This window comes from Podarcis muralis, chromosome 15 (assembly GCF_964188315.1).
Source record: "Podarcis muralis chromosome 15, rPodMur119.hap1.1, whole genome shotgun sequence".
Lineage (NCBI taxonomy): Eukaryota > Metazoa > Chordata > Lepidosauria > Squamata > Lacertidae > Podarcis > Podarcis muralis.
In genome coordinates, this window is record NC_135669.1 from 9,536,187 (window position 1) to 9,549,029 (window position 12,843).

The following is a 12,843-nucleotide window of genomic DNA, read 5'->3' on the forward strand; positions in this document are numbered from 1 at the left end:
ACTACAACTCCCATCAGTCCCAGCCACCATGACCAGTGGTGAGGGATTATGGCAGTCCAACAACTGGAAGGCTGGAGGAACCTCACTGCTACTTTACAGCTGTCATTCGCCATTTACAGGTGATTCGGAGCTCTTTCCTCAAATCAGCACTTATTTTGCAAGGAAATCACCTTTTCCCCAGGGTTCAAACAGAAATTTGTTCTGTAGGTGCTGGTAAAGTGCAATTCCTCAGACCTCACCATGTTAGCCTAGCCTGTACTTTGGTTGCTATTGTGAATTTTGTTTAGACAGTGGCTGCGTGGCTCTTACAAGCCCTTTGGGGCAGTTCCACTTTCGTCATGGCATGATGTGAAGACAAATGATGCAACCAGCGGGTTTAAGATGGGAGATCACTTGGAGAACCCATGGAGGCTACTCTGAATTCCAAGGAAGAAAGGAGTACTGGCTTTGTAATGAATAAAACTGCATTGCAGTTCATGTATGTGTAGCTCCTTAATCTTTTAATTATGCTGGACTAACAAAGACTAACAAACTGTGCACTACCACACTCCAACTCTCCTTCACTGCACAGACCATTTTTATTTTTTTGGTCCTGCAAAAACAGCCTTCTCATCTGTTCCATGTTTTTGATCACACACAACTTTTAATTATCCCATTTATTCAGCCTATGCTTTGTTCCATCAAGCACATTCTGACTCCATCAGCTGTCTGAAGTACCTTGTTCCTGCGAAGAACCTAAATCCTTCCAACATCAAAAAGTAAGATGAGACCATCCACTTCGATGCTCCACCACACACACATAACGCGATTATTTCCGAGTCCTCTGGGTGATAATAGTATTATGCAAAAAAGCCCTTGACCAAATAATGCTTTTACCTTTCTTAAGCTGTGTTTCCACATTTTCTATCTCTTGCAAAGCAGAAACACCTTTGCACATAAAGGAGACTCAGAGAAGAATAAGTGGCATATGACTTTTTTATTAACTTCTAATGCTAGCAAAGAGTGAAGGACAGCATGTCAAGACCAGCTGGAATTAGGCCATGCAGGGGAGTGAAGCAGTGACCATATTCTCTGGTTTTAGGGATGCAAGATGGTATCCGTTTCCATTACACCCTGTATTCATTGCATGCAACACTGTTCCTATTCGCCTGCAGTTTATCTTCCACCAAAAACCACATTATTCACCTTACTTTCACCTGGGCAGCTTCATGCAACTTCGGTATTGAGTTTGATCCAAGAGGGCGATTGTTTGCAATTGACTAGGAGTGGTTCCGACAAATGGCTTTCTAATCACTTGCTCACTGATCTTCTTAAATGAAAATTATAGGAATTGTACCTTCTGCATGCAAACCATGTGCTCTGCGAAAGAGCTTCCTCTGCCAGTTAATTATGCACATGTTAGTGAGAACAAGTATGTCTGAGGAAAAACTGCTGGGTGCAATGAAGTAGAGATTGGCAAGCTGAGAAAGGGTTAATAATACACACAGTCACCCAATTCCCCCCTCCTAAAATGAAGGTGTCCACAGTGGCTAACAATATAGGCACATTTATTTATTTTTTAAAAAATAAACTATATGATAAACAACATCAAATAAAACAAGCATTAAAAATGCAGTAAAACAGTAAGGGTAATATACCCCCAAAGAAGTTAAAACCCCACATACAATGAACAACACTATACAGTGGTAGCTTGATTGTCGAACTTAATTCATTCCGGGAACCCGTTTGACTCCTGGAACCATTCGAGAACTAAGGTGCAGCTTCCGATTGGCTGCAGGAGCTTCCTGCACTCAATCAGAAGCTGCAGAAGCCGCGTCCGGCTTCCGAAAAGCATTCGCAAACTGGAACACCCACTTCTGGGTTTGTGGTGTTGGGGAGCCAATTTGTTCGGGAGCCAAGCTGTTCGACAACCAAGGTACCACTGTACATCAAATATCTCAAAGGTTCAGTGGAAAAGCAAAGTCTGGCTGGTAGTGGTGACCACCAGTGCAGTGGGAGGGATCTTGTCCTCATTGAGCATGGAATGTTACACACTTGAAACCCCAACCAAAGTCTCACTCAAACATCCCTGCGATGTAAAACTCTGGGGGCTGTTCTCTTTTTTAAAAAGAAAAAAATTTTAAAAAAAATTTCCATGCAAAATAAGTGCTGATTTGAGGAAAGAGCTCTGAATCACCTGTAAATGGCGAATGACAGCTATTTTTTTCCCAATAAAAACAGCCAATCAACATGTCCACATCATAATTAAAAACAAAAATAAAAAAGACCAAATTGTAATTATTAATTTTTCTGGGCTCCCCATAGTCTGGAGCTCTTGGGTCTGTTCTTAACATTAAGCTTCATTGTCTCCAATTAGGCTTGTAGTACACAGCAACCTCATGTTGATTAGCAATGTGTTTTCTGACACTGCCTCTGTGGATCAGCAGCATCACTTTGCTCTATGATTGGAAATGACAAGCCTAGAAGAGGACGTCTCTCCGGGCCTTGGAACTGCTGCATATAACAAGCCAAACACACCCCAGGGAAGAAAAGGGAGGGGGAGAAAGCTACCTTGACAAGCGAACAGTCAAAGCCACCCACACTGTCAGAATGAAAGATTGGAAATCCCCCAAAAGAAGTTCTAATCCCTGAGTGACAGATGATTTTGGGTTCCTTTCCTCTGATGAGGGATGAGATCTGCTATGGTTGGGCACCTCTTCAAAAATACCTTTACATCTCACTTCTGTCATCACTCTCTTCTCACCTGTCTCAAGCAAGACTCCACCTGGATGCTTGCATCTGCACAGCTATTATGTAATTAGGGAGGGGTTGTGTCTCCCTGTTTACACGGAAGTCTCTCTCCTGTGGAAATACCATGAGCTACAACCGCCCTGTGATGGGAACTCTTCAAAGGTGCTAGAATTTTCTTTCAACAGCAAACAACCCACCTGCTTGCAGGGAAAGTGAAATCAGCCTTTTCCTTTCTTTTTAGGGTTATGTCTTGATTCTGTTTCACATTCCTCTTTTCATCATAAGAAACGCAGAAAGGTGTTTTAGCATCGATATTTGTGCCAAATTTGATACTCACAACCATTGGAAAACCCAAAATATTATCCCAGATGACGTGGGAAATTGCTATGAAGTTTCCCGAGAGAATTTCCAAGGGGCTGAACGTTCCACACTGCGGGATGTCACAAGACTTAAGCATAAAACACAGAAATATGGACATTTGTCAAATTTCAGAAGAGGGGTTTGAAATCATTCAAAATCTTAAGAACCAGTTTCAAATTCTGAAGCTTTTTGTGCAAGCTTGGATCTTTCTTTATTTTAAAAATATTTTAAGAGTGTACAACACAAAAACCAGTAAATAACATTAATACTAAACTACAACTCAAAATCTAGGGCTTGCCGATCGAAAGGTCAGCGGTTCGAATCCCCGTGGCGGGGTGCGCTCCCGTCGTTCGGTCCCAGCGCCTGCCAACCTAGCAGTTCGAAAGCAGCCCCGGGTGCAAGTAGATAAATAGGGACCGCTTACTGGCGGGAAGGTAAATGGCGTTTCCGTGTGCTGTGCTGGCTCGCCAGATGCAGCTTGTCATGCTGGCCACATGACCCGGAAGTGTCTGCGGACAGCGCTGGCCCCCGGCCTCTTAAGTGAGATGGGCGCACAACCCTAGAGTCTGGCAAGACTGGCCCGTACAGGCAGGGGTACCTTTACCTTACAACTCAAAATCAGTAAAACAATAGTATTAAAGCATATAAAAACAAGAATTCGGAGAATTCAAACAAATTAAAACTGTGCTCCAATCTTATGGGTCAGAGAAAGCCTACTCAAAGAGGATTCTTTTACAAGACATCTGAAACAACTGATGGTTGCTGCTTCATGTACAGCAATGGGAAGACCATTCCATAATACAGTAGTACCTCGGGTTACATACGCTTCAGGTTACATACACTTCAGGTTACAGACTCTGCTAACCCAGAAATATTACCTCAGGTTAAGAACTTTGCTTCAGGATGAGAACAGAAATCATGCAGCGGCGGCAGCGGGAGGCCCCATTAGCTAAAGTGGTACTTCAGGTTAAGAACAGTTTCAGGTTAAGAACAGACCTCCAGAATGAATTAAGTTCTTAACCCAAGGTACCACTGTACAGGGGCAATAGCAGAAAATGCCTATTTTCAGGTTACTGCCCCATGATATTGTGTAGGGTTCAGTATCATGGGTAGATTTTTCCTGTATTACTCATTTGTTACAACTATACCCCACCTTCAGTACATAGTTCCCTCCCCCCTTCCCATTTAATTCTTTAGGTTAAGAGACAGTAACTGAACCAAGGTCACCCAGCGAGCTTCATGCCTGAGTGGGGATTTGAACTCCGGTCTCCAAAGTATAACCATTATACTATGAGGGCTCTCATTACACCACACTGTTGAAGAGTGGTGTAGTGATCTTATGAAAGTGGTGATACGTAAGTTCTAAGTTTTCTTGCAGGTCTACACAGGGGTTGGTGGCCTTTCAGATGACAAACTATTCAGATATTTTATTTTAATTTTATGTATTTTCCTCTTTATTTTTCTCTTTCATTGTTATCATTCCAACCCCAATCCTTAGGAGCTCAAGGGTTTAGACATGCTTATCTGCTCCTATTACTCCCAGGGAGATTCATGGCTGAGCAGGACCCCCTCTTTGCACTACAACACAGTGGCTCTCCAGAGAAATTGCTACCAAATAGTTTGTCCATTATTATTATTATTATTATTATTATTATTATTATTATTATTATTATTATTATTTTAAAAGACCATCAAGTTAATTGAAAAACACCACCACTGGGAGGGAAAAACTAACATTCACATTTTGCCAAATAGCATTTTGCTGAAGTTTACTCTCACTGAGAAAGCTGTTCTCTCCAGGCTTTAAAATTTTACTTTTTGCTGAGCTTACACAATAGGGGCTCACACAACCCCCTCCAGAGGTTGGAGAAAACCCAGAGAAGATGGAGGGTTCTCAGGGTGAGGAGAGGGAGAGAAGGTTCCTCTGCATGAGCAGAAGCTGTTCAGCTTGTGCAGTGATTTTGTTGGGGACAACTCATTTTGTTAAAGGTATGGAGGGGGTTGTCAGGCCACATCGACTAGCACAAATCTGTGCATTGAAAGTACATCGGAAAGAGTTTTCCATGCATAGCAATGGATGCACAAAAGCTCAACCATGCAATGCGACAACCTGGGCCAAGAGGCGTTCTCCACGCACATGTTGGTATGCAGGTAGTATTCTATCCAATCTTTGAATATATGGGTGTCAGAGGCAGTGCTGGATTTACGTAAAAGCTAAACAAGCTATAGCTTAGGGCCCCACTCTGTTGCCCCCCCCCCATCAGTATTAACATACTTCTTCTTAATTGTATTTCAGTTCAACAATTACTTTGATAAAATACATATTTTGTTATGTGCAAATGGCTTTAGATACCTATTAGGTCCATAAATTACCATATTGCATATATTCAACACCAAAAAAAAAAAGCGACAAAGGACAGCTGGACATATAAAGGGCCCCATTACCTTCAGTAGCTTAGGGCCTCATCAAACCTAAATCCGACCCTGGTCAGAGGCATGTGAGGAGCTCACAGCAGCACAGCAACCCCATCCCACAACCCCATCTTCTTTATAGGGAGCTATGCACAGTTAACAATGCAAAGGAACTGTTTACTGATTATTACATTTTACTCAGAAATCTCACCGCCCGTCAAATATTCTCCTGCAAACCAGCTGCTGATCTCCTGCAGAAGTTTGACCAGCAGTTTGAATTCTGCAGGAATGGGCAATTGCAGCACAGAGGAGCTGCAAGCTGGACTCTTAAATGCAGAGAATCTCAATACTGCTGCTGCTGCTGCTTCTGCTGCTGCTAAATTAGTGTCTTTCGATCCGTCTTTCAGAAGCAACATCCACAAAATGAGAGGCCAAACTTCTTTTAAGCACCAATGCTCTGGAGTGGCTCACTGCCCTGGGCCGTCTAATGGCCTTTTAGGCTTCCTCCACTTGAATAAAAGTTCCCTTTTTGAATTATATGTTACCGGGGGTGGGGGGGCATTAGGATTTTAGAGATGCTTAGGTGGGGCATGGTCCCCCCGCCCCCAAAAAAGGTTGGGAAAGCGTGTTCTCATTAAAGGAGAGCACGTGTTGTGGATGGGGCCAGGCAAAGCACCCCGTAGTTGCCAGGCAGGATAGATTGAAGGGACTTGGCTTGGATTGGTGGTGGTGCTGCTGGGGCAAATTTGATGTTTCCAGTTTGGGGGTGGGAACAGAGGTTATTTAAACAAGGTTCACAGCAAGCTGCTTTCTCTTTCGCTGTGGGCACCGGATCACCCGCCCGCCCTCCCTTGTTTGGGCTTGCGCTTTGACCTTGCTATGCCTGTCATGGGGTCGTCCGCCTTGGTGCGGGGGCCTGGTAGGAATTTTTCCATTTGGCTGATTAGTGTGTGCCATTTGGTATTTGCCTACTGCGTAGCAAATCGTCACAACTTGTAAGGTTGGCGGTTAGGCATTGGTTTAAATTGTTTGGTGGAGGGGTATGGATTGGCTGTGCCTGCCCCTCCAATGCTGCTGCTGCACTGGAATTCCGTTAAAGGAATTCAGGGGCTTACCATCCTTTCGTCCAAACTCCTGGAATTGGGTTTGGGCCGCGTAAGCCCCTGGGAGCATGCGGGGAGAAGCTGAGGGTCTATGCCGCAGCTCCAGTTATCCCTGATCTTGTTCCTCCACACTGGCTTTCGCTGGAATGTGGGAGTCAGTGCTGTCCCCAAGGCGGGGGGGGGGGGCAGATAGTCATAACCAATGCCTAAGCAACCACTCACAATTTGTATGTTTAATAAAGTTGTGGCCAAAATTATGTCAAAAACCTTAACAAAAAATTTATGAGTGATGTGTGAGTTATTGGGGTAGGGGTGTTTTGGGGGACCTCAGCACGCAACCACTGTTCTAGACTATGGAATATTTGGGCAAGAGATCTTACTTTTGCTCCCGGTATTGCTTGGGCCTGGAGTGCTCAGTTGCCCCACCTCTTAAAAGCACTGTATAGTAGTAATAATTGTTTTTGTTACTGGTTCTACTACTGCTACTACATTTATATGAGGTAGAGTAGCCACATTTGGAAATGCACAGAAGCATGGACCTTGATAATATGGTGGCCTGAACAAGGACAAAATGCGGCACCCCCCCCCCCAAAAAAAATATTATTTATTTATTTATTCTTTCATTTCATTTCTATACTACCCTATACCAGAAGAAGAAGAAGAGGAGGAGGAGGAGGAGTTTGGATTTGATATCCCGCTTTTCACTCCCTTTAAGGAGTCTCAAAGTGGCTAACAATCTCTTTTCCCTTCCGCCCCCACAACAAACACTCTGTGAGGTGAGTGGGGCTGAGAGACTTCAGAGAAGTGGGACTAGCCCAAGGTCACCCAGAAGCTGCATGTGGAGGAGCGGTGAATCGAACCCGGTTGGCCAGATTACGAGTCCACCACTCTTAGCCACTACACGACACTGGCTGCCAACCTAGTAGTTTGAAAGCACGGCAAAAAGTGCAAGTAGATAAATAGGTACCGCTCTGGCGAGAAGGTAAACAGCGTTTCCGTGCGCTGCTCTGGTTTCACCAGAAACAGCTTAGTCATGCTGGCCACATGACCCAGAAGCTGTCTGTAGACAAACGCCGGCTCCCTCGACGAGTAAAGCTAGATGAGCATTGCAACCCCAGAGTCGTTAGTGGCTGGACTTAACTGTCAGGGGTCCTTTACCTTTTAGAGTACTTTAATAAATGTTTGGGGAGGGACTGCCTGCACTACCCTAAATCCGGTGCTGTCCACTGCTTCCCGATACCTACCCTAGATGGTCTGTGACTCCATATGAAGCACCCTTCCTGTGTTGCAGTTGTTCAGCCTGTCTGCCACTGGTGGTGGTGATTTTCTGACTAGGTTGCATTTGGGAATAGCAAGTGATCTACAGGAGCAATTAGAAGAGCAAAGGGTTAATCAGTCTCCCTCTACAGCTTCCCTTTCTCTTGATTTTAATGGCCTCAGAGTTTATAGTTTTAATAACAGCAATTATAATTTGAATCGGTCAGTTCTGGGGACTTAACTGTAGCACAAGATAAAGAGGAATCAAAGACACTCTGTTGCCTGCTAATGAAGCGATACCCCCTGCCAGTGGAACGCAGCAAGCTACATGTTCCATGTACAGGGTCAATTAGCTCTTGGTTGAGTCCTGGCACCTAGGGAAATGATTTAGAAAATGCTCAGATTTTCATTTTTCTCCTGCCATTGAGTGGGAGAAGGGTTTGTTTGGTCTGATTCCACAGTGAACTAACCCAGCCTTGCTCCCAAAACTTGCCAGATTATGCAGCAAGATTTGACATTGCATAAACCGTGTGCATAAAAGATATGCATTTTGCATAAAAGATACATGCATTTTATGGATGCATACATTGAACGCAGGTGGCTCTGTGGTCTAAACCACAGAGCCTAGGGTTTGCCAATCAGAAGGTTGGCAGTTCAAATCCCCACAATGGGGTGAGCTCCCGTTGTTCGGTCCCTGCTCCTGCCAACCTAGCAGTTTGAAAGCACATCAAAGTGCAAGTAGATAAATAGGTACCACTCATGCGGGAAGGTAAAGGGTGTTTCCGTGTGCTGCTCTGGTTCGCCAGAAGTGGCTTAGTCATGCTGGCCACATGACCCAGAAGCTGTACGCCAGCTCCCTCAGCCAGTAAAGCGAAATGAGTGCCACAACCCCAGAGTCGTCCGAGACTGGACCTAACGGTCAGGGGTCCCTTTACCTTTACAATGAATAGTATGCTCATGTTACCAGCAAAAGGTGCACACAGAATTCATGCAAAATGATGCGGCAGAGCAAAACAGGACAGAAATGTTCTACAACAGGATGGACCTATGACAATGCCAACGAGATGGAAAGGGGATAGATTTGTCTTCTTTTCCCGCTGCTGCACATTCTATTTCTCTGCTGTCATCCAGCTTTCCTCTCCCTTTTTATTTTTAATCTTAAAAAAAAAAAAAAATGATGAGAGAACTACTCATATGCATGGCTGCCCTGGTAAAAGGTTTGTCCTCAAAGTCACTGGGAAGAAGATGTCAGCCAAGGCAGTGAAGATGTCGTACATTTATAGAATATACTCCAGCTCACAAAAGGGTTTGGCTCAGATATCCTTGCCCAGACTGCTCCTCTATACATCACATGAACACAGGAAGCTTTGAATGGGTCAGACAATTTATCCACCTAGCATGGCATAATACACTCTGCTGGTTACAGGAAGATATTTTCATACCACTTGCTACCTGAGCTTTTTCATTGGAAATGGCAGAGACTGAAACTGGGACCATCTGCATGCCGGCTTTGTCAACTGAGCTGTTTGTGTTAATTATAATTGTTTAATGTACATTGAAGTGGAAAGTAAATATATAATATACCTGTATTGCACTGTGAAGCATGGCAGGAAATCTCCGTTGAAGCTGAAGAGAGCCTAACAGGTTTAATCTTAAGTGGTGTTGTATATCTGTGGCTAAGCCACAAGGTGTTTAAATCACATGCAAAGGATTGTGCAATCTACAGGCATCCATCTTAGATGGAGTACTGTCTATGTTTCAAGTTATTGAAGAGAATGAATGTGTGAATCTCTCCTCTCCAGTAAACGGCCTCAGGCTAATGGAGGCTGGAACAGAGATGAGTTGGAGCTTTGATTTTTAGCTCAAGATGCAAAATATTTGTAATCTAAGATACTGTGCCTTATGTTGGGACAAGTATAAGAAATTATGCAACTAAGTGAATGTAACTTTATTTGTTTTAAGTAGGTCTAAAGTTAAGTTCTGTAAGTTGGCCCCCATGGTAGAGGGAGAGGAAAGAGGGGGAAATCACATTATAGACACATCAGTGATAGAGCTGCAGGTTGAACTCATCCCTTTCCTTTGAAAATCATTCCAAGAAACATGCACACAATTTTGATTGACAGCTCCAGCAAAGGCAGATGCTCCCCAGAGTGTTTGCAGACAGCAAACAAATGCTTTGTTTGCACCATCAACTCACCATTGAAAGGTGATGTCAGGAAGCAGCAAGTGGTCTAATTTGTTTCTGCCATTCAACAGGTGAGCTGTTCAGACTGCTTACCAAAAGGAAGGTGGGTCAGAGTTTGGGAAAATCAAAGATGGGGAACACCGATTCTGTCCATGGTTTCCGAGTGAATGCCACCCTTCTGGAGTTAAGTCTTCTTGCAATGAGAACCAAACTTAGGCATCCTAAATGAAATGTGGAAAAATTAAGGGCCATGTTAGACAAAAGCTGTAATTTGCACCAGGTGGTAACTACTAGAAGGACTGCAGCTCAGTGGTGTAGCATGCAGAAGGTTCCAGGCTCAGTCCCAACAGGGCTGGAAGAGACAGACGCCATAAATTCTGGTAAGCCACTACCAAATCAGTATGGGTAATACTGAGCTAGATAGATCAAAGTTGGCTGAGACCGGGAAGCTTCCATTCTGGAGCAGGCTCCTTGTAGCCCTAGTCAGAACACAGCCTTTCTGCAGATCAGATCCTCTTTCCATGTTTCATCAAGTCATCTAAACAACAATGAAGTTGAAGCTAATGTTTGCACACAATGACAAAAAACCACACTCAGATTGTTGCAAAAGTCACACCGTGTTCTTTCCCCCGCTTTTCTTGGCAGCAAATTGGAGGCAAATATGAGATTATACAACGACATTTATTTCCGAAGTTCCCATTATGTGGAGAACAGATGACAGTCTGGGCTGCAGCGCTATTGACCTTAATTTATTTTTAGCAATGGATAATTCTGGAAAATGCTCTTTCTCCTTCACAACTGGACACAAGCAGCAGATAAAATAGAGAGAACAGTTCTAAGGGGTCCGTCTTTTCTTTCTGCTCATAGCATCTATTTAGAATCATTCACTACCTTCCTTCCTCTTTTCTGAGTCTGTTGGCCAACCAGAATTTGGCGGCTTGGGGAACAGAGAGCCTGGAAAGCATATAGGCAGGTCTGACTATGGTTCAGTTGGTGGGCTGCCATTAGCCCTTCCCCAGCTGCAGCCATCAGTTTGCTATTGGAGAAAAAGGACAAGGCCACTCACAACAAAGTGGGATTTTTCCTCCCTGTTAGTTTTATGGGGCTCCAGTTAATGGATTGGGGTGGGGAGAGTTGATAACAAAGCACCTCTGCCAAAGTTGATTTGGTGTCCTCCCTGTGTGAGGCCCAAGACAATTGTCTCAGGTGAAAATGCCCTATCTTGATTTACTTATCATCTATTAATGTTGCACCCATCAATATCAGGCAAGCTCCTTCACTGTATTGTTTTTGGTGTCTCCTGTTTCTGTTTCGACAACACATCCAGACATGCAATTTAAAAATGTCATTTTATTATGCATATTTGTTCTAAAATGGCTGGTTTTATTATATTTTGATACATTTTATGTCAACTTGTTTTTAACTTTTCTGTTTATATGTATTTTAAAAATAAATATTTTGTCCTTTTTTTGGAAAACTGCTTGAAGTTTTTTTGTTGATTCAGTGGTTTAATAACCTTGTTAAATAGAAAAAAAATAAATCTAGCTAGATAAAGAATACTAGGGAATGTGGCAGCTTCCACATAATTCTGTTGACCTATTGGTTGGGCCTGATAAAGGTATTGTGGAGTTTTATACGTGTGACCAGAAAGGGCATGCACATTTCTTTATTGACAACAAATATGCACATAGCACAAATATTCACTCCTCTGTAACTAGGGAAGGGCAAGAAATTCAATTCACTTTGCATTTTAAGGTGATCCTACCTGGTTTGACCTTCTGAAAGTGTATGCAAAACAAACAAAAAACCCAAAATTTGCACTTCTCTGATTTTTGTAATGCAGTTCCACACCCACGTAATGTGTGCAAACATACATTTACTAGGCTAAAGTGTTCATAAAAATGCATATAGTGGTGAAAATAACACACAAATGCATTATATTAGGAAAAAGTCTTTGATGACTTTTCATTAGGCCTTTAAAAAGCATAGCACAATGTTGTGAAAAGGTGGAAAACTGAATTTAAGATTGCAAAACCAAGAAAGTGAGATAAACTGAAATTGACAGATTTACTCATACCCACCCTTAAATTAAGGATTATCAGTTGACAAAGGAACCTATCAGAATAAACTACACACACACACACACACACACACACACACATATATATATTCTTTTCTATTTTAACAAACATTTCATATCAATAACACACGTTTCAATTCTTCATCCCCATCCCTCCCGGGCTTTGCCCAGCTCCCATTTCTGGTTTGTTATCCCTTTATCATATACTGCTGTTTCAACCAGTCCACTATGTTGTTTCTTCATCATTTTAAATGTTCTATATCTAAAAAAGTGTGGATGTTTATTTGAATCCTGCCATCAGGTCAATGATCTTTTTGGGTTTCTGCAAGTATAATGTAAAAGGTTCCCACTCTTTTTCAAAGTCCCTGTTGTCCTTTTCTTGTATTCTGTCCATCAATTTTGCCATTTCTGCATAGTTCATCAATTTCTCTTGCCATTGTTCTTTTGTTGGGATTAACAGAAACCCTTAACAGCATTTGCCAATGTCCCTCCACCATCAAAAGTGAGGTGGATAGTCATCAATGGCCGGGCCTTTTCCATTGTAGCTCTGCAGTTTTGAAATGCCCTCCCCAAGGAGGGTAACTTTCCATGAAATATGATGGCTTTCCAGCAGTTAATATCTTTTCCTTTGCTCCAGCCTTTGGTTAACCCATTACTTTTTCTTATAATGTTGCTGCCATAAGGACTGTTAGCAAGTAATTATGAGTTGTTGTTGT